Source organism: Rhinolophus sinicus, chromosome 6 (genome assembly GCF_057876585.1).
Source record: "Rhinolophus sinicus isolate RSI-liver-muscle chromosome 6, RSI-T2T, whole genome shotgun sequence".
Taxonomy (NCBI): Eukaryota; Metazoa; Chordata; class Mammalia; order Chiroptera; family Rhinolophidae; genus Rhinolophus; species Rhinolophus sinicus.
In genome coordinates, this window is record NC_142506.1 from 42,302,213 (window position 1) to 42,320,740 (window position 18,528).

The window sequence follows — 18,528 nt, forward strand, 5'->3', positions numbered from 1 at the left end:
ATTGTAGTCCCGTCACCTAACATTTTGGTAATTCTGTTCCAGTGTTTTCCTTCATGTCCTCATGCTTCCTCATCACTGTCCCCAACCCGCCTCTCCCTGGGCACTTTCTATATGCAGGTGTCAGCCAGATAGAGCTGGGCCAGCCTGCCGTTTGTGGCTTTGATAAGATCCACTCAAACTCCCTTCCTCCATCTGTGGGAAGTTGAGGGCCACAGCCCACTTCCTCTGAAATACCAGCTCTGATTTTTTGCCTTGTGAATTTAATCTTTCACATTCATTTGATCCAAATGAGGGCCACAGCCCCCTCCTCTTTCTTCTGTATGTGACCATTGTGCCGTGGATCAGCCCGTTGCCAGGGACACCAGGGTTTCTACCCTAAATTGCCCCACACCCTGACAGAAAAGGTTCTCCACATAGGCCTGAGCTGCCTCTAATCCTGCTATCTATAACAGCTCTGCGACAGGTGTCAATCGTACTGTACACAATTGACCAACATTCAACATTTAGCAGATCCCGTTCCCTTATTTCCATTCTCAGGCAGCATTGTAAGAAGCCAAGTCAGGGTGGGCTTCTGCACAGACGTTGAATGTCAGGCTTTCCTGAGGCTCCTTTCTGAGGCTGAGCTTCCATTTGCCGCCCACAACAGAAACCCTAAGAGACAAAGTGGCCACTGAGGTCAAGGGAGCATGAGTTTGGGGATAGCTATTGTGTTACACCCCAAAGGTTATATGATCTGCTGGAACATGGTGCTGCTGAGGACAAAACACTGCAAGTGCATCTGGCTTTAAAATATGCAGGAAGCATAATTTTTTTCAAGAGTCCCAAATTATGCAACTGATAGGAGCAGCAGTTAGTGCTCAGAAAGAATGGGAAGTCGGAGGCAGAATGTCCAGTCATGGCTGGAGGCTGGCAGGGGGAGGCAGCTAGCAGGAGGTCTTGTCCTCTCCCTGCCACAGTCCACTGAACCTCGGCTGGCAACACAGACACCAGCAAAGAGCATCTTCACCGGTCTGTCAAATCGTGAGGCGGTTCTGGCCAAACTTGTCTCTGCAGATACTCTCAAGAGAGACATGACTGTCAAGAGACCTGTGACTCCATCTGTTTCCATGATGAAAAGGTGACATGCCCATATGATGCACACACACGTGTGATGTTGCTGAGAGAACATATAATATCAATGTATTTGGATTCAATTCAACAAGTATTTGTTAATCACTTATTTGAGGTATTGTCATTCCGAAATGACTAAGGTGGCTTTGTCGTTAAGAAGCTCACATTTCTTTTTAAGGCAGGAAGCTAGTGCAGGCATCTAGTACAATAAGGCATTCTGTAGCTGGAGTCTGGATGGAACCTTGACGGACTCCCAAGGGGCTGACAGTCCTTCTGAATAGAGCTGGATCCTACTTAGTTGTGTGTATCTGTCCCTTCTGATAGACGGGACACTGCTTGAAGACAGGGATCACATCTTCTCTGTTGTTGTATCCCTACCAAAAGTACAGGACTCACCCTACTTTTTATAGAAAATTAGAAAGAAAGAGATAGGGGAAGGGAGGGAGAAAGGGCAGGAGGAAAAAAAGGAAGGAAAAAAATGCTAATAAAAGGCAACTCGAGTCAAACATCAAAGAGTGAATATAATTTTTTTCAATTGGAAAAGGAAGAGGAAATGATGAATTCTGCTTGGTTTGGAAAAAGAGTCAGCGAAGATTTCATAGAAGAGATGACATTTAAGCCCAGACTTGAAGAGCACCAGAATTTACCACTTGGAGAAGGAGAAAAGAGGCTAAGGCACACAGGCAGAGTGACACTTTTATAAAGAAATATAAGTGCTTGGAAAATGTCAGGAGAGTAAGCTAGACATGGAGAACTAACAAGAGATGAGGCTAGAAGGCATATTGGGGACCAACTGTGTAGGGCTGTGACGGTGGACCAAGAAGGCAGTTGACACAGTAGAAATAATTGATCTAGTCTTTGATTTAGAGACAGACACCAGGAAGGAGGAAAGGAAGGGTGAAGAAACACCAGGAGAGAATTAGGGCCTGTCACATGGTCCAGACAGAAGGGATGAGGGTCTGACCTAGATAAAGGGCCTTGGGAATGACAAATTGAGGATCAATGTCACATACTGGGGTAGAATCTTTAGAAATGCCTGACCACAAGAGAAACCAAACTCGACATTAAGGTTTCATCTTAAACGGAAGGTGACTACACCACATGCAGAAATACTAGGTCGGGAGAAGTTGGTTATGAGCCGGGGGGAGATGACGATTTGATTTGGGATTTGAGGTTATGACAAAACCAACGATACATGTTGCCATGATTAGGAGAGATCTGGAAGGGAAAGCTGCACCCCTGGCAGGGGTTTTTAGTGCCATCTTGTCCCCATGCTGTATAGGCCATGTCATGTCAGAACAGACTTGCTGTGTCCCAGCCCTGTCTGCAGCCTCAGCCTTCGACGACCAGTGGGTGTATTGCCCCCCACCTTCCTGACTCCCGCCCCATGAAATGGAACCTCACTGTACCCTTCCCTGAGAAAGGACAGGCATGGTGATAGTGCCATAACATATGCCCCCAAACCTCAGTGGCTTAGAACACTAGAAGTTCATTTCTTGTTTACATTACGACAGTAGGTCAGCTGGGGACACTCGACCATGCCATCATTGTCCTTCCTTTGGGTTTAGGCTGATGGAGCCGCTGTTAATAGTTGTCACAGAGTGGCAAGAGAGAACATGGCAAAGCCTATGCTGGCACCAAAACTTCTATTCCGGTGGCACAGGGACAGACAAGAGACCAAGCTCTTGTGTGGAAAAATTCCACATAATGTGCATACATACTCCTCCCTCAGGGAGCTGAAACTTAAGGCCCCTCAACATGACATGTAACGTGCTCAGTGACTCCTTCCCAAGAGTGTGGAAGGCAGAAAAGGAACTTCACAGTGGAGAAGCCCAGCAGGTGCCCAATTAGCCAGGTGATGGACATCGTCAGTGATAAGTCACGTTGGTGGCATGTAGCCTTGATATGATGTGATGTGTCGTGCAGGAGACCCTGCTCGCTGCGCCATTTGTCGGGCAGGGCGGCCTGTGGGGTCTCTGCTCCTGCTCCCCACATAAGAATGCAGGATATGGTGAGGCCAAAAAGGAACACCCACGGAGCCATCGGTAGGGGAGTCATACCACTATGGTCTCACTGGAGGCTGGGTTCACTGGACGTGCGACCTGCTGTCCACTCCTCCGCCAACTGACCGACGACTCTCCTCCACTCTCCTCGGCTCTCCTTGGCTCTCCTCGGCTCTCCCCCTTAGTGTCCCCAGGTAATGATGAAGCAGACGCCCTAGCACGGGTCCGATGGTTAGAACGGGCTCCTGCCACTGATGTGGCCCTTTGGCTGCGTAGGAAATTGCAGCACGCCAGAAGCTGAACCATGTGGCAGGTGAGCAGACGCTGGGGCCTGCCTTTGAAATGGCAGGAGATAGCAGATGCCTGCTATGACTGTGCCATCTGTGCCCAGGACAGCCCCCAAAGGCGGAGACTCCCCTGGGAGACACAGCAGATTACGCGAGGGAGGGTGCCCCTCACTCACTGGCAAGTGGATTACATTGGACCCCTGCCTAAGGCCCGCAATGCGATATACGCATTTACAGCAGTGGACACTGCTACGGGGTTGATGTTTGCTTGGCCCTGTCCGGCTGCGGATCAGCGGCATACAGTGGTCGCCCTTACACGGCTGTGCGCCCTCTATGGGTGCCCCCAAGTCATTGAAAGTGACAGGGGTACCCATTTTACGGGGTAAGAAGTGCAGCGCTGGGCTGCCAGGATGGACGTACAATGGTTGTTTCACACCCCGTACAATCCACAAGCAGCTGGCATGATTGAACTCTATAATGGCCTTTTGAAGCAAGGTCTCCGGGTGTCAAAACACCCTCCCACGATGTGTGACTGGGCCTCTCGTCTATGGGATTTCTTGAGAGTCCTGAATGAGAGACCACGGAAGGGAGGGCCCGCGCCAGTATAAGCTCTGCTACATCGAACGGCCGCTCCCATTCAGTTACAAGTTACCACTAGTGAGACTCTGTTAAAGCCAGGCTACGGCAGAAATGGAAACACTTTGCTGCCAGCACTCACATGCTTGAAAGCAGGGGACCGGCAGCAATGGACTTGGCCCTGGGAGGTCAAAAGCCCCCACTGTCGATGGTTGGGCCTGATAGCCCCATGGGGGGCCGGTTTGACTCATGATTTGCAAGTGACGCCAGGGGTGGTGGCTGAGTGGCCACCGCAAGTGACTGTAGTATACAGAGGTTCCGATACCGGGATGATTTTGCGAGGAAACTATGTGCTCTCACTATGGCCTATTATGGGGTCCCCTGTTCTGTTACATGTTGAAACTATGCAAGGGACCCCAAGCACTGCCATAAAGGTCTGGTACCACAAACCGGGAAAGGTGCCAGTGGCAGTGACCCTCCTTTCCCAGGACAAAAAGCTAGCATGTATCCTCCCAGATGGAAGGGATTTGCCATTGTTGGTTCCTAAGACTACCATTTCTTTTCGTCTGTAGGTGTCAGTAGGCTAATATGGCACAGGGACCCTCGCAGAAGACGCTTGTTGCGTAGATTATGAGGCGAGACCCTGTAGGGGTGGAGTGTGGGGACAGAGCCCCAAAGAGCAATTTCTAGGCTCTCGGCCTCATATGGAGGGGTGCTGGCTCGGGTAGTGGATGGCCGTCAGCTGTGGCTGATTGGCCGTCAGCTGTGGCCAGTTAGCCAATTGGCCACTAATATAACTGCTGCGGCTACGGAGGAGAGCTGAGGAGAAGGGAGGAGAGCCGAGGAGAGCGGAGGAGAGTCATCGGTCAGTTGGCGGAGGAGCGGACAGCAGGTCGCACGTCCAGTGAACCCAGCCTCCAGTGAGACCATAGTGGTATAACTCCCCTACCTATGGCTCCATGGGTGTTCCTTTTTGGCCTCACCATATCCTGCGTTCTTATGTGGGGAGCAGGAGCAGAGACCCCGCAGGCCGCTCCGCCCGACAAATGGCGTAGCGAGCAGGGTCTCCCGCACGACAGATGAGAAGGGCACCTCACCTCTCTGGTCCCCTCACAAAGCCCCATGACCCCAGTCTGATCATGAGAAAAACATCAGACAGACCCCATTTAAAGCACATTCTATGAAATCCCTGATCGCGACACCAAAACTGTCAAGGTCACCAAAAAGAAGGAAACCTGAGAAGTTGTCACAGCCTAGAGGAGGCCAGAGAGACACAACAACTGAATGTGGTATGTGGCTGGGCCCCTGGGCCAGAAAAAGGACATGAGGGGAAAACTAGTGAAATCCAAATAACATGTGGGAGTTAGTCACCAGTGATGCACCGAGATTGGCTCAGCTATGACAAACATGGCACATTGATATAGGATGTTAACAAGAGAAGGAACTGGGGGAGGGCAATGCGGAGGGCGTACTACACTTTTCTGTACGTCAAATTATATTCTAAAGGAAAAAGTTTATTCAAATTAAAATGAAGTATGTGTCATTTCTGATCACAAAACTGACCCAAGAACGCAGAACCACTTGCTCACACTGGTGTCTCTCTCTTAGATACAGTCACTCAGTCATTAGGGGATTACTAAAAGAAATGAAGTCTACATTTCACTTGTAAATACCGGGGGCCAGGAGTGACCAATACCAAATAAATGTATCAACTGCGATTAAAGGGAGGAAGGAAATTGAGTTAATGTCTATAAAACAAAGACAAATAGCAGAGAAATAATAGTGTTCAGAATTGTCAGCCACTCTCACTGTGCTTACTGGTGCCAGTCTCATAGCCACATCTCACCCACGATGGGAGGGAAGGGGGTTGTCGTCCCACTGTGTGTCCAGGGTACTTACCTTCTTTGGATCTAAGCTTAGTGACACTTCTCATGTTCAATGATCTCGGCTTCCCCCTGGACTAGGACTTGGATTTTTTGTCTGCACACACTGGACATCTCCCTTGGTCCAGGCTGGTCCCTAGAACACAAAGTCCCTTCTCGTGTACTCCTGCCGAGTCTGTCTGGCCTCAGGAGCCCACTAGACAGAGATAACAATGTCTGGGTCATCAGAGGTGGGGAGAAGGGCAGAACTGATAAACAGGACCAATCCTACTCTGTGGGGACACCATGGGGGACCCAGCAGGCTGGACTGGAAGACCATGCTGGAAAGTGGGGTAAGGTAGAGGGAGAGGTGGTGCTGGACATTGGGGTCCTGTGTGCTCAGCAGAGGAACAGGCACTTGGCTGAGTGGACAATGACTGGCATGGTGCCAGGTGGAGGTGGCCATGTTCTAGGACGTGGTGTGATGGTGGTGGCAGCAAGGAGTGTGGAGACCAGCTGCTGAGAAGCAGCGACACAGAGCTATTACCCAGGTCGTTCAAGTCAACACCAGCCTTCTGGAATAGAAAACAAAAGAAGACCCGTAAGAGTGAGATGGATCAGCTCCAACACGCTTCTATACACTGACACAGTCTGTCCTTGAGACGCGCGAGAAGCCCTGGGGCATCCGTGTGGGTGTTTGGTTTATAATGAAGTGCTCCAGGAGCGATTTTTGTTTTTTCTCATCTGATGTTTTCTGAAGCACTTTATAGTCCTGATTTGCACTTCTACTCTTCTCACAGCAACCTGTCCCTTTGAGTGGCTCACAGGGTCACTTGTGCCTTCGATGAATTAGTGGCTGGGCTAGGAGCCAATTTCGTGTTTGCAAATTGCCTTGTTGCCTCTGCTGAGCTAAATCCCAGCTTGTGGGACTGGCCAGCCAGGCGTGTTCATTCTGTGCCCCTGGGACTGAGTGTCGTGTTTTTCATGGCAGTTCTCTAATCAGTATCACTATGTTCTCATTTCTTCAAATGCTGCCACTGATTGGGATTTCTGTTTCATGAGAGGAATTTATTGAGTTGGTTTCTTTGCCATAAGGATGCACGGACTTGTGCAGAAAATCTGGTAAAAGGAGAGTAGGAACTGGGCAAGAAAGGGGCCAGTGCTTAGGGAGGAGTGGGAGGTGACCGGTGTCTTCCTCCCAGGTGTGTGGACACGGTGTTTGGGGCTTGCACTCGGCCACCTGCCTCCTCTCTGCTGAAACACTGTCTGCCATTTTCTTAGCAGGATGGCTGTTTAGGTAACAACCATATCAGTGTTCTGGGCACTTTGGTCCTTTACAGAGGTTTTTGTAGCATCTGTGGGGTCTTTGCCAGTGAAGAATAGGCTTGTGGACAAGGGTCAGGCACAGTGCCCAAAGCAAGGTGTAAAGAAAGGCAGTATCAGCAGTTTGCTGTCAGTTTCCAAACATCTCTTGTTTCTTTCTGTTGCCTTGGCTTGATGTTGCTTTGTTTCAGAAGACATTAGCACATACAATTCAGTTTGGCTTTCCTCTTTCCTCCATTAGAAGTTAATGAATTTTTTGGTATTTGATCTGGCCACAGGCTATTTCATTAGCTAAATAAGTTTCATTAACTTTAGCGATCTCATAATTATTCCGGATGATAGACTCTGGTGTGAGCAGATAGTCACACTGTCCTTGTTCAGTTTAATCTTTTACATTTCCCCTGGAGATGGACAGTATGGACCCGCTGATTTATATAACTACATAAATATGGATGAAAAACGGCATCTAAGATTGGACACTGTCATCGTTCTCCTCTCTGCTGTCAGGGTAATCACAGGGTGCTTTTTTGTGGTGGAGCATCTTCCTCCAGAAACACCCCACCCCTGAGACTTGTGGCAATGGAACAGGCAAGAGGACATGCAGACAAAAGCCATTAGGCACCTGGAGAATTTGACAGGCTCTGAAGAAGTACATAAGTCATGGTTCCCTTGGCATTTCTTTTTCATAAAAGAAAGAATTTTAGATCCATTATACGAATATGTTTTAGATACAAATAATTCTTTGCTCCTTGGTAGCTTTTAAGACAAGCAGAAGAAATGATTGTTCTAAATGGCATTTGAGTTGCACAGCGATAGCCTAATTTTATCTATTGCTTTACAGTTTAAAAACATTCAGAATGACAGCTCTACACAACAGTATGTTACATGATTTATTTATTTATAGAAAAAATAGGCAAAGCTAATGTGTGGTGTTAGAGGACCAGAGCATGGTTATCACCAGGGGTCCTGATGGGCAGATGTCACAAGGTTGGGCATCTGGGGTACTGGTGACATGCTCTGTTTCTGATCCTGGGTGGTGATCACACGAACCGATTTGCTTTGAATTAGGTCTTGGCAAGTCTTGCACGGTTTTGTTTTGTTTTTTTAAATTGGGGAATACTGGGGGACAGTGTGTTTTTCCAGGATGTCAAATTGTTGGTTTTTCAATCTAGTTGTGGGGGGCGCAGCTCAGCTCCAAGTCAAGTCATTGTTTTCAAAAGTTGTGGAGGGCGCAGTTCACTGGCCGATGTGGGAATCCAACCAGCGACCTTGGTGTTAAGAGCTCGCGCTCTAACCAACTGAGCCATCCACCCGCCCCCAATATGTTTTTTAAAATAGGTTGCACTTCAAAAAGTTTAAAAAAGGAAATAAACTCCTACCGAGAGAGAGAGAGAGAGAGAGAGAGAGAGAGAGAGAGAACATATTTATTCACTTAAATTATTTCACATAATTTCCTGACCACCACCCATGAAGGAGGCATGTGGGGTGTTAGGCACCCACCCCACAGGTGCTGCTCTTGCTTCTGAGCTGCAAAGTGCCTGCCCATCCATCTTCTGAGGCAGGTCCAGTGCATTCTCTCCTCTGGACCGGTGGCCTTATCAGTTGGGATGTGCCAGCAAAATTGGAAGAACTGGAGGAAGGCAGGAAGCCCTCTTGACACTGATGTGATGTAGGGAAAAGAAGCAAAAGGCATGCACCATCCTGTGCTTTGATTGATAAGCAAACTGAGACATGAAATAGGCAGTTTCAAAGCCAACTGGACCTATTGTTATCCTGCTCAGCAAGTGTATATGGCCCTTGTCTCTGACCCTGGATGTGGAAGTTGTCACAGCTGAAGGTGTTCACAAGTATGTGAGGGAGAATATCTGAAAGGACAGGCCACTTCCAGGAGCTTATTGGCACTCTGGGGCCATGTGGGGAATGTTTTCCTTTTTGGGAGAAGGCCATTGCATCTCTGGTCACTACCTGCCAATGAGTGTCTCTTCTGATGGTCCGCGGGGGTGACCCTCCTTCTGCTCTACACGAGGAGTGAATCTTAGGCCTGTGATCACTATCCTTCACTCACCCAGTCACAAGATATGTCTGCTCTGAGGACTGAGGATTCTCAATGGCCTCTGAAACACAAGGACAAGCTAAGCCGGGAAGATTTTTCTTCTTTATTTGCAGTTTCATCACATGAAGGATTGAACTAGACCTCTCCCACTTGAATGTTATATAGCTTTGACTCTTAAATTTCTGTAGGGCTTCCTGTTAAATGTAGAGGATTGAACCACTGCTCCATTCTAAAGCCCCACTGAAGTGACAGTAAGTGAATGAGTGAACCCGTAGGACAAAGAAATTGGCTGTGCTGAGCACAGAAGACAAGAGACATCAGTCAAGTTCAGGCAGATGAAAGCAGGTCAGAGACGGGTAACTGATCAACAGGACAGAGCAAACAGAAACCGCAGGTCTGTGGGGAGCAGGGCAAACAAGGAGCCAGAGCTACTGCATTCAGAAGAATGTCTTTGCTTGTTACCAGAATAAAAGTGTGAAGACCATCACTAAACCCAAATCCAAATGGAAAAGGACTCATGGCGGCATCCAAACTGTCACACCCACAGATGGAAGCAAGTCAGCCTCTACTGGCTGCCGGGTTTCAAATGTGGTGGAACCAGCAAGATATCTATGGGGAAGACGGCTATCTGCAAAGGGCTCTTCAAACACCACTGGGGCATAAAGAAATGAAGACTAAGCAGGAGTATGGACCCTGCCGATGTCTTCTTATGAGAGTTTGAGACCAGCAAGTACAATGTGACCTCCACTGACAACTAGTGTATGAATGTCCCCTTTCCTCAGGCTGCTGTAACATATAAGCACAAACTTAGTGGCTTAAAACCACACAAACGTATTATATTCAGTGTGCCCCACACGGGTCTCGCTGGACTAATGCCAAGGTGTCGACAGGGCTGCTTGCTTTCTGGAGGCTGGAGGGAGAACCCAGTTCCTTGTGGTTGTAGCACAAAGGTCCCATTTCCTTGCTGGCTGTCAGCTGAGTGCCAATCCCAGCATCTAGAAGCTGCCCACATCTCGTAACTCAAGGCCCCTTCCTCCATCTTATAGCCATCTTAATGTCCCTCTCATGCTTCAAATCTCCCCTACCTCTTGTCCCATCTTTTCATCTCTTTGACATCAGCAGTCCCATCCAGATAACCCAGAATAATCTCCCCAGTTTGAGATCCATAACCTTAATCAACTTCCTCTGGACCATGTGATGTAGCCCATTCCCAGGTCCTAGGGATTGGGGCCATTATTTAGCCTGCCACACCTTAGAACACTTTACCAGAAGCATGATCACAGCCATATCTCAGGCTGACTTCTGATCGTCGCCGTGCTGTGGGTGAATTTGTGGCTGGTGACTCAAAGAGTAAGCAGGGGATGTGAGGATGGCACTGCAGAAGTCAGATGTACATTTCAAAGAAAATGCTGTAACCCAGACACACTAGCATTTGTGTCACTTTCAGATGACAACACAGAGCCGAGTGCTTATGGAGATGGGGCTTATGGAGATGGGATGTCACTGTGAGAATGGCCACATCGGCTGACTGCTTACCCCCTCCTACCCACAAGGCCTCTGTCCGTTCCTCCAGGGCAATTGGTGCTGTCCCCGTGGGTCACATGGAGACTGGTTTTCTAAGAGCAGACGTAGGGGTCACCTTCGCCCAGTCAAAATCACAACCAAGGAGACATCTGTGGAAATGTTTTACTTTTAGTGAAGTTCAGCCTCAGGATAATGTGGCTTCAACATCAAAACCTGCCCATCAGAGACACTCGTCACAGCAAGAATGAACTCTGCTTCCATGAAAACTGTCAGCTTCTGTGCACAGGTGAGAACCCCTAGCCATTCAGGCCAACTCAGAGGTGGCCAAACCCTGGGGCTGCATGGCCATTTGCAAGGGGAAGGATGATCTGGCCAGAAGCCGGGAGAGGCACACAGCCTTGAACTTTGCGAATGACATCATCATTACATGGTTCCTAGGGGGCTTCCTGGACTATACCCCCTGGGAGAGCTCTACTGTCGGGATATGAGAGGGTCTGTAGCTGTGGATGTCATCAAGACAGTTAACAGGAAGGCAGATGGGGCAGCCAGGTAAAAATGTCTGCCCAGAAAGCTCAGAGGCTAAAAGAACATTCTTTGTCATGTGTGCCCCCTAGTCTTACCACAGCCAAAGGCTGACTTGGCAGTGTTTGTCCTGATGGACTATTTGAATAATTTTTGTTCAAGAGGAAATGATTGACTAATGAAAACAATGCATCATAAAAGCTTCAAAAGGAAAATAATGTTTTGTGTACCAGTTATTTGCAGCATTTTACGTTTTTAGATTTTAAAATTAATATTAAAGCTGGAAACAACTTGATCAAAAATAGGTCTCAAAATATTAGGACAGTTAAAATAAAATTTAGTTTTTCTTTCCGCATTTCCGTCGTTCCGCGGTGTGACTCGCAGGCTTAGTTGGCCCATCTGCATCTGCTGTAGCCCCTCAGGGCCATCGCCATGTCGTGGTTTTTCACCACCAGTTTGGACAGTGAGTCCAAGTTGTCCCTGTCTCCAAACTCAGGGGCAACTATGGCAAACAGCCATTGTTGCTGAGTGAGGATGAAGAAGATACCAAGAAAGTTGTTCAAAGTGCCGAGGACAAGAGGTTTGAGGAGCTGACCAACCTTATCAGGACCATCCATAAAGCCATGAAGATTCGGGATGTCACCAAGTGCCTGGAAGAGTTTCAGCTCCTGGGAAAACTCTTAGCATATGGGAAGGCTAAGAGAACGGTGGACAAGGAAGGTGTCCCCCAGTTCTATATTTGCATCCTGGCTGACCTGGAGGACTATCTTAATGAGCTCTGGGAAGACGAGAAATGGAAGAAGATGAGTAAGAACAATTCCAAGGCCTTGAGCATGCTGCACCAGAAGATCCGAAAATTCTACAGGGATTTTGAGTCCCACATTACCAATCACAAGCAGAACCCTAAACAGTCTGCAGATGAAGAGCTGAGAAGAATGAGGAGGTCTCAGAAGGCTCTTCAGATAAGGATGAGAATGAGAACAGAGTCAGTGCTGCAACTTTCCTGACGAAGAAATTGGAAGCTCCATCTGGGGAGAGTCGCAAGTTCCTCAAAAAAATGGAGGATGAAGATGAGGACTCAGAAGATTCAGAAGAGTGGGCACAAATTCAACGTCTTCTAATTCAGACTCAGAAGAAGACAAAGAAGGGAAACAGACTATGCTGGCCTCAAGATTCCTTAGAAAGGCCCCTGCCACAGAGGAGGACAAGAAGGACGCTGAGAAGAAATGGGAGGACAAAGCCAAGAAGGAGTGCGACAGGAAATCCAAGCGCCTGGATAAGGAGGATGAGGACAATGAGGGAGGGAGAGGGTCAAAGGTCGAGTGCCCCTCATTAAAGAGAAACCAAAATTGTTTGCCAAGGGCACTGAGATCACCCATGCTGTCATCAAGAAACTGAATGAGATCCTACAGTCACAAGGCAAGAAGCGAACAAATCGTGCAGCCCAAATTGAGCTATTACAACTGCTGTTTCAGATTGCTTCTGAAAACAACCTTGGTGTGGGGACAGAGCCCCAGAGAGTAGTTTACAGGCTCTCGGCCTCACGTGGAAGGGTGCTGGCTCGGGTGGTGGATGGCCATCGGCTGTGGCTGATTGGCCGTCGGCTGTGGCCGGTTAGCCGATTGGCCGCTGGTATAACTGCTGCGGCTACGAAGGAGAGCCGAGGACTGCCAAGGAGCTGAGCAGAGCCGAGCAGAGCCGAGGAGAGCAGAAGAGGAGAGAGGAACAGAGTGGAGGAGAGTGGATGAGAGTAGTCGGTTGGTCAGTTGGCGGAAAGGCGGACGGCAGGTCGCACGTCCGGTGGGCCCAGCCTCCAGTGAGACCATAGTGGTATGACTCCCCTACCTATGGCTCCGTGGGTGTTCCTTTTTGGCCTCACCATATCCTGTGTTCTTATGTGGGGAGCGGGACCAGAGACCCCGCAGGCCGCCCCGCACGACAAATGGCGCAGCGAGCAGGGTCTCCCACACGACACTTGGGGAAAGTGTCATTGTCAAGATCAAGTTCAATATCATCACTTCTCTCTATGACTACAACCCCAACCTGGCCACATGCATGAAGCCTGAAATGTGGCCGAAGTGCCTGGGCTGCATCAATGAGTTGATGGACATCCTGTTCGCAAACCCCAACATCTTTGTTGGAAAGAACATTCTGGAAGAGAGTGAGAACCTGAGTAACGTCGACCAGCCACTGCATGTCTGTGGCTGTATCCTGGTGGAACAAATGGATGAAGAATTTACCAAAATAATGCAAAATACTGATCCTCACTCCCAAGAGTGGGTGGAGCACCTGAAGGATGAGGCATAGGTGTGTGCCATCATCGATCATGTGCAGTGCTACCTGGAGGACAAGGGCACCACGTCTACCTGAGGCACATCCTCCACGCCTACTACAAGTTTGATTACAAGGCCCATCAGCGGCAGATCACCCTCCCTGTGGGCTCTTCCAAGTCTAACCAAGCTCAGACAGAGAACAAAGGGGAGGACTCAGCTGTGCTGATGGAGAGACTGTGCAAGTACTTCTATGCCAAAGACTGCATGGACTGCATCCGCACCTGTGCCATCCTCTGCCACATCTACCATCATGCCCTGCAGTCCCTCTGGTACTGGGCCTGCAACCTCATGCTCATGAACCGCCTGCAGGACAACATTCAGCACACAGACCCTCCAGTACAGATCCTGTACAACCGCACCATGGTTGCCTGGGGCATCTGCGCCTTCTGACAGGGCCTGACCAAGGACGCCCACACGCCCTACTGGACATCCAGTTGAGCAGCAGCGCCAAGGAGCTGCTGGGCCAGGGTCTGCTGCTGCGCAGCCTCCAGGAGCTCAACCAGGAGCAAGAGAAGGTGGGGCAGCACCGCCAGGTGCCCTTCCACCTGCACATCAACCTGGAGCTGCTCAAGTGCATGTACCTGGTGTCGGCCATGCTCCTGGAGATCCCGTTCATGGCCGCTCATGAGAGCGACGCCCTCCGGCGCATGATCAGCAAGCAGTTCCACCACCAGCTGCGGGTGGGTGAGCGCCAGCCCCTGCTGGGTGAGTGTGGGCTCTGGGGGAGCGGCGTCAGTCGCCTGTTCCGCGATGACTTCTAACCAAGGATTAAGGGAAGTGGAAGGGAATGGCTTTCCCTCAGGTGATTCCATTTGGTTTGATGACTGTCTCCATGTTGTCTCCTGAAGGCGTCCTCCTTACTCAGCGTGTCTGCAGTCTCTTAGGATACATTGTCCTGGCCTGCAGATCAAACTCTGCGGCTTCCTGTTACTCTCCCCTTCAGTCCCTCTCTGTCAGCATTAACTTTCTACCAAATTTATGGTGTTACACACTCCCCACGCCTTACAAGTCCTTTACTGCCTGCAGAATAAAGTTCAGTCTCCTTAGTCTGTCAGTTAAACACTAAAAATAAATAAATAAATAAATAAATAAATATTTAAAAATAAATAAAATTTAATATAGAAACAAAATCAAAGAAAATAGTGTAGGATAAAGTTGAAGAAATCTCCCAGGAACTAGAATAAAAATACAAAGAAATAAAATAAATGAAAAAGATAAGTAAAGTAAATGACCCATCCACAGGCCCAACATCCTACTGAAAGCAATTCATGAGAGAATGAGGAAAGGGAGGGAAGAGCCTGTCAACACATCATTTAAGTAAAGACCTGAGATCTGAGAGGCAGGCTCAGGGTCTGCCCTGTACTCAGCACACAGTGGATGAAAAACACCTTCACCAAGCCACAATGGGCATGTTTTCAGGGCTGAGGGTGAAGAGAAGATCCTAAAACTGTCCAAAAGGGACAAGAAAGTTTTTATACAGAGAATTGAGAATTAAAATGCCACTAGATTTTCCATCTGTCCCACTGGAAGCTAGAAAACAAAAAGCCAGTCTTCAAAATTCTGCGGGAAGATATTTCTGTCCTTGAATTGTGCATAGAGTCCACTGGGTGTGGTCAGGTGGTAGAGACAGGCAAGCTCTCCAGAGTGTGTATTGCCCATGGGCCCTTTTTAAAGAAAATCAAAAGAGGAAGTAAGCAAAGAAAAAATGACTTGGGATTCAAGAAATGGGATCCCGCCTGGGAATTCCCGGCACTGTTGGAGCAGGCCTGGGGACAGCCCATCCAGGTAGGCTTCAGGAGGGATATTGTCAAAAAAAGAACAGAAAACAGATACATTACCTGATGTTTTTGTCTACACAGAGAGGAATTTTGTAGCTTTGGTTGCAGAATTTCATTAAGCGATAGGTAGATAGACAACTATGAAACAAAAAGAGTATATTTCCTACTTCCAGAAAACCAGTGTGCTGCGCTAGAAACAACATGTAGTCACAGTATATTCTGGGCTCAGCCTTGGGCCACGTTCACATGGTTGTGAATAACACAACCATTGACTGTGGATTGGGCCCTACTTGTGACGTGACTGTCTTAGGGGGTGTGGGGACAGAACCAGGAGTGCAGTTTCCAGGCTCTCGGCCTCACGTGGAAATGTGCTGGCTCAGGTAATAAATGGCCATCAACTGTGACTGAATGGCCATCAGCTGTGGCTAGTTGGCCGTCCCCTAACCAGTGAGCCATTGGCTGCTAATATAACTACCGTGGCTACGCTAGCAGCAAATGGGGGCTAGCAAGAAGATGGTGGCTGGCAAGCGCGGATAGCAGTTAGGACAGCAGGTTGCGGACAGTGTGGCTCCTGCTTCCTGTGTCTCCAACCCAGCCGCCAGCAAGAATATAGAGGTATGACTCCCCTATCTATAGCTCTGTGGGTGTGCCTTTTTGGCCTCACCATGTCCTGCATTCTTAAGTGGGGAGCGGGACAGGAGACCCCGTATGACACCCTGCATGACACATGGCGCAGTGAGCAGGGTACGGTGCCGGCCAAAGCTCTCCGAAGGGCAATAGAGTAGTTTGTGTGTATGAACACTCAGTCTCAGGAAGATCAGGAGGAGCAGCTGCTAGAGAGCTGGACCCCTGTGGAGGGGTGGGAAGACATGGATGGTTCTCCAACCAGCCTATGCCAGAGAAAGCAAAGTTCATTGAGGCCCTGTGGGCTGGGAAGTGCTTGCTGAAGCCCTCATCCCCAGGTTGGGGAGGACTTGGAGCCCTCGCCCTGCAGAGAGGGCACACATTGTGAGGCTAACGCACAGCCCTGGTGAATGACTGTGGACTGTGGGGAATGGGCTCTATCCCTAATTTAATGGACCGCTTGACTGTTTGCTTGGGAACATACCACCATGTAGTGGAACTGGTGGATGTTTGCTTTTGTGTCTCGACCAGCCACCATGGAGAATATGTGAGAAAGACTGGCTGTGCCCAGGAAGACTGATAGTACCCTGAGAACCCTGGCTGAGCCCAGGAAGTCTGGCTGTGCCCAGTGAGAGTGGCGGTGCCCTGAGAGGCCCCTGGCTGTGTCCAGGAAGTCGGGCTGTGCCCAGAGAGAGTGGTGGTGCCCTGAGAGGCCCTGGCTGTGTCTAGGAAGTCGGGCAGAGCCCAGAGAGGGTAGCAATGCCCTGAGAACCAAGCTGAGCCCAGGAGGTCTGGCTGTCCCTAGAGAGAGTGGCAGTGGCCTGAGAGGCCCTGGCTGTGCCCGGGGAGGCTGCTGGTACCCTAAGAGGCCCACGAAGTCTGGCTGTGCCCAGAAGGACTGGTGGTGCCCTGAGAAACCCTGGCTGTGTCCAGGATATTGAATTCACCTCCAGGCTCTTCACACACAGTCCCTCGCAGAAGATGCTTGTTGTGTAACTTGTGAGGCGACACCCTGTAGGGGTGGAGTGTGGGGACACAGCCAGGAGTGCAGTTTCCAGGCTGTCGCCCTCACATGGAAAGGTGCTGGCTCAGGTAGTAAATGGACATCAACTGTGATTGGATGGCCATCAGCTGTGGCTAGTTGGCTGTCAGCTTTAACCAGTGAGCCACTGGCCACAAATATAACTGCCGTGGTTATGCTAGCAGAAAAAGGAGGCTGGCAAGAAGATGGTGGCTGGCAAGTGCCGATTGCAGTTATGGACAGTGTGGCTCCTGCTTCCTGTGTCTCCAACCCAGCCGCCAGCGAGAATATAGTGGTATGACTCCCCTATCTATGGCTCCATGGGTGTCCCTTTTGGGCCTCACCCTATTCTGCGTTCTTATGTGGGGATTGGGACAGGAGACCCTTCATGACACCCTGAATGACAGGGGGCTGGGGGTGAGGAGTAGGGGATCGATGGGGGAGGAGACATTGGCAGAAGACAGCTAGATTCCAACCCCATGTAATAGGAAGTCAGAAAATGATATTTTAAGTTGTAAAAATTTGAAAAGCTATGTGTGTCACTTAAAAATACAGAGGTAAGTTCTAGGAGAAAAGCTAAATGAGCTGCCTCTGGGGGTTGAGGCTCAGTGGTGAGGAGAAGGTGTCAGGAGACCCCTTGTTTTGTATTGCAGGACTTGTAATACCATTTAAATGTAAAAACTGTATACATTGCTTTGATAAAAGTAGAAATTAAAAAATGTAAATAACATTAACATTCTTCTGCTTTTACAGCAGCTGTGTTCCAGCACCATGGACAGGTGACACTGGGGTAAAGCAGAAGTGCTGGTGATGTCACACAGCAGACAAATGAATTTCGGGGTCCAGTCAAGCACCAGGCCGCACAAGAAGCTGGGCCACACATGCCTTCCCAAGTCACACGTGGATCTCCTGAGGCCATGTCTTCCTTCTCCCAGAATCACCAGGTAACTGGGAAAGAGTTGCTTAGACATGTCAATAGCCGAAAGTACTATATCCTGAGGTCATTAAGTAATAATGTGGAGTGATTACCTGGATAGTTCCGAATAACTCAGGTAAAAACCATGCACTATTTTAATGGGGGGGTGTGGGGACAGAGTCCCAGCGAGCAGTTTCCAGGCTCTCAGCCTCACATGGAAAGGTGCTGACTCGGGTAGTAGATGGCCGTCAGCTGTGGCGAATTGACCATCAGCTGTAACCAGTTAACCAATTAGCCACCGATATAACTGCCATGGCTGCGTTGGTTGGTCGGTTGGTTGGGTAGCAGGCAGAGAAGCGGACAGCAGGTTGCAGGTCATGTGGATCCAGCCTCCAGTGAGACTATAGTGCCTCCAGTGAAACTATAGTGGTATGACTCCCCTACCTTTGGCTCCGTGGGTGTTCCTTTTTGGCCTAGCCATATCCTGCGTTCTTATGTGGGGAGTGGACTAGAGGCCCCGCAGGCCGCCCTGCACCACAAATGGTGGAGCGAGCAGGGTCCCCCACACAACAGGAGGTATTTTGAATGTAATTTTC

General features: G+C 49.3%; 1 long non-coding RNA gene and 1 pseudogene across 2 annotated transcripts in view; both read left to right on the forward strand.

Annotated features, from left to right (window-relative positions):
- The first annotated feature begins 11,692 nt into the window (after positions 1–11,692).
- LOC141567808 (eukaryotic translation initiation factor 3 subunit C pseudogene) lies at positions 11,693–14,354 on the forward strand (annotated as a pseudogene).
- A 3,417-nt stretch (positions 14,355–17,771) lies between these two features.
- LOC109459874 (uncharacterized) overlaps positions 17,772–18,528 on the forward strand; it is a 79,908-nt gene continuing 79,151 nt past the window's right edge. For both annotated transcript variants that reach the window (XR_016021525.1, XR_016021526.1), the window contains exon 1: positions 17,772–17,960. This is a non-coding gene — a long non-coding RNA (uncharacterized LOC109459874). The remainder of the gene's footprint in view (positions 17,961–18,528) is intronic.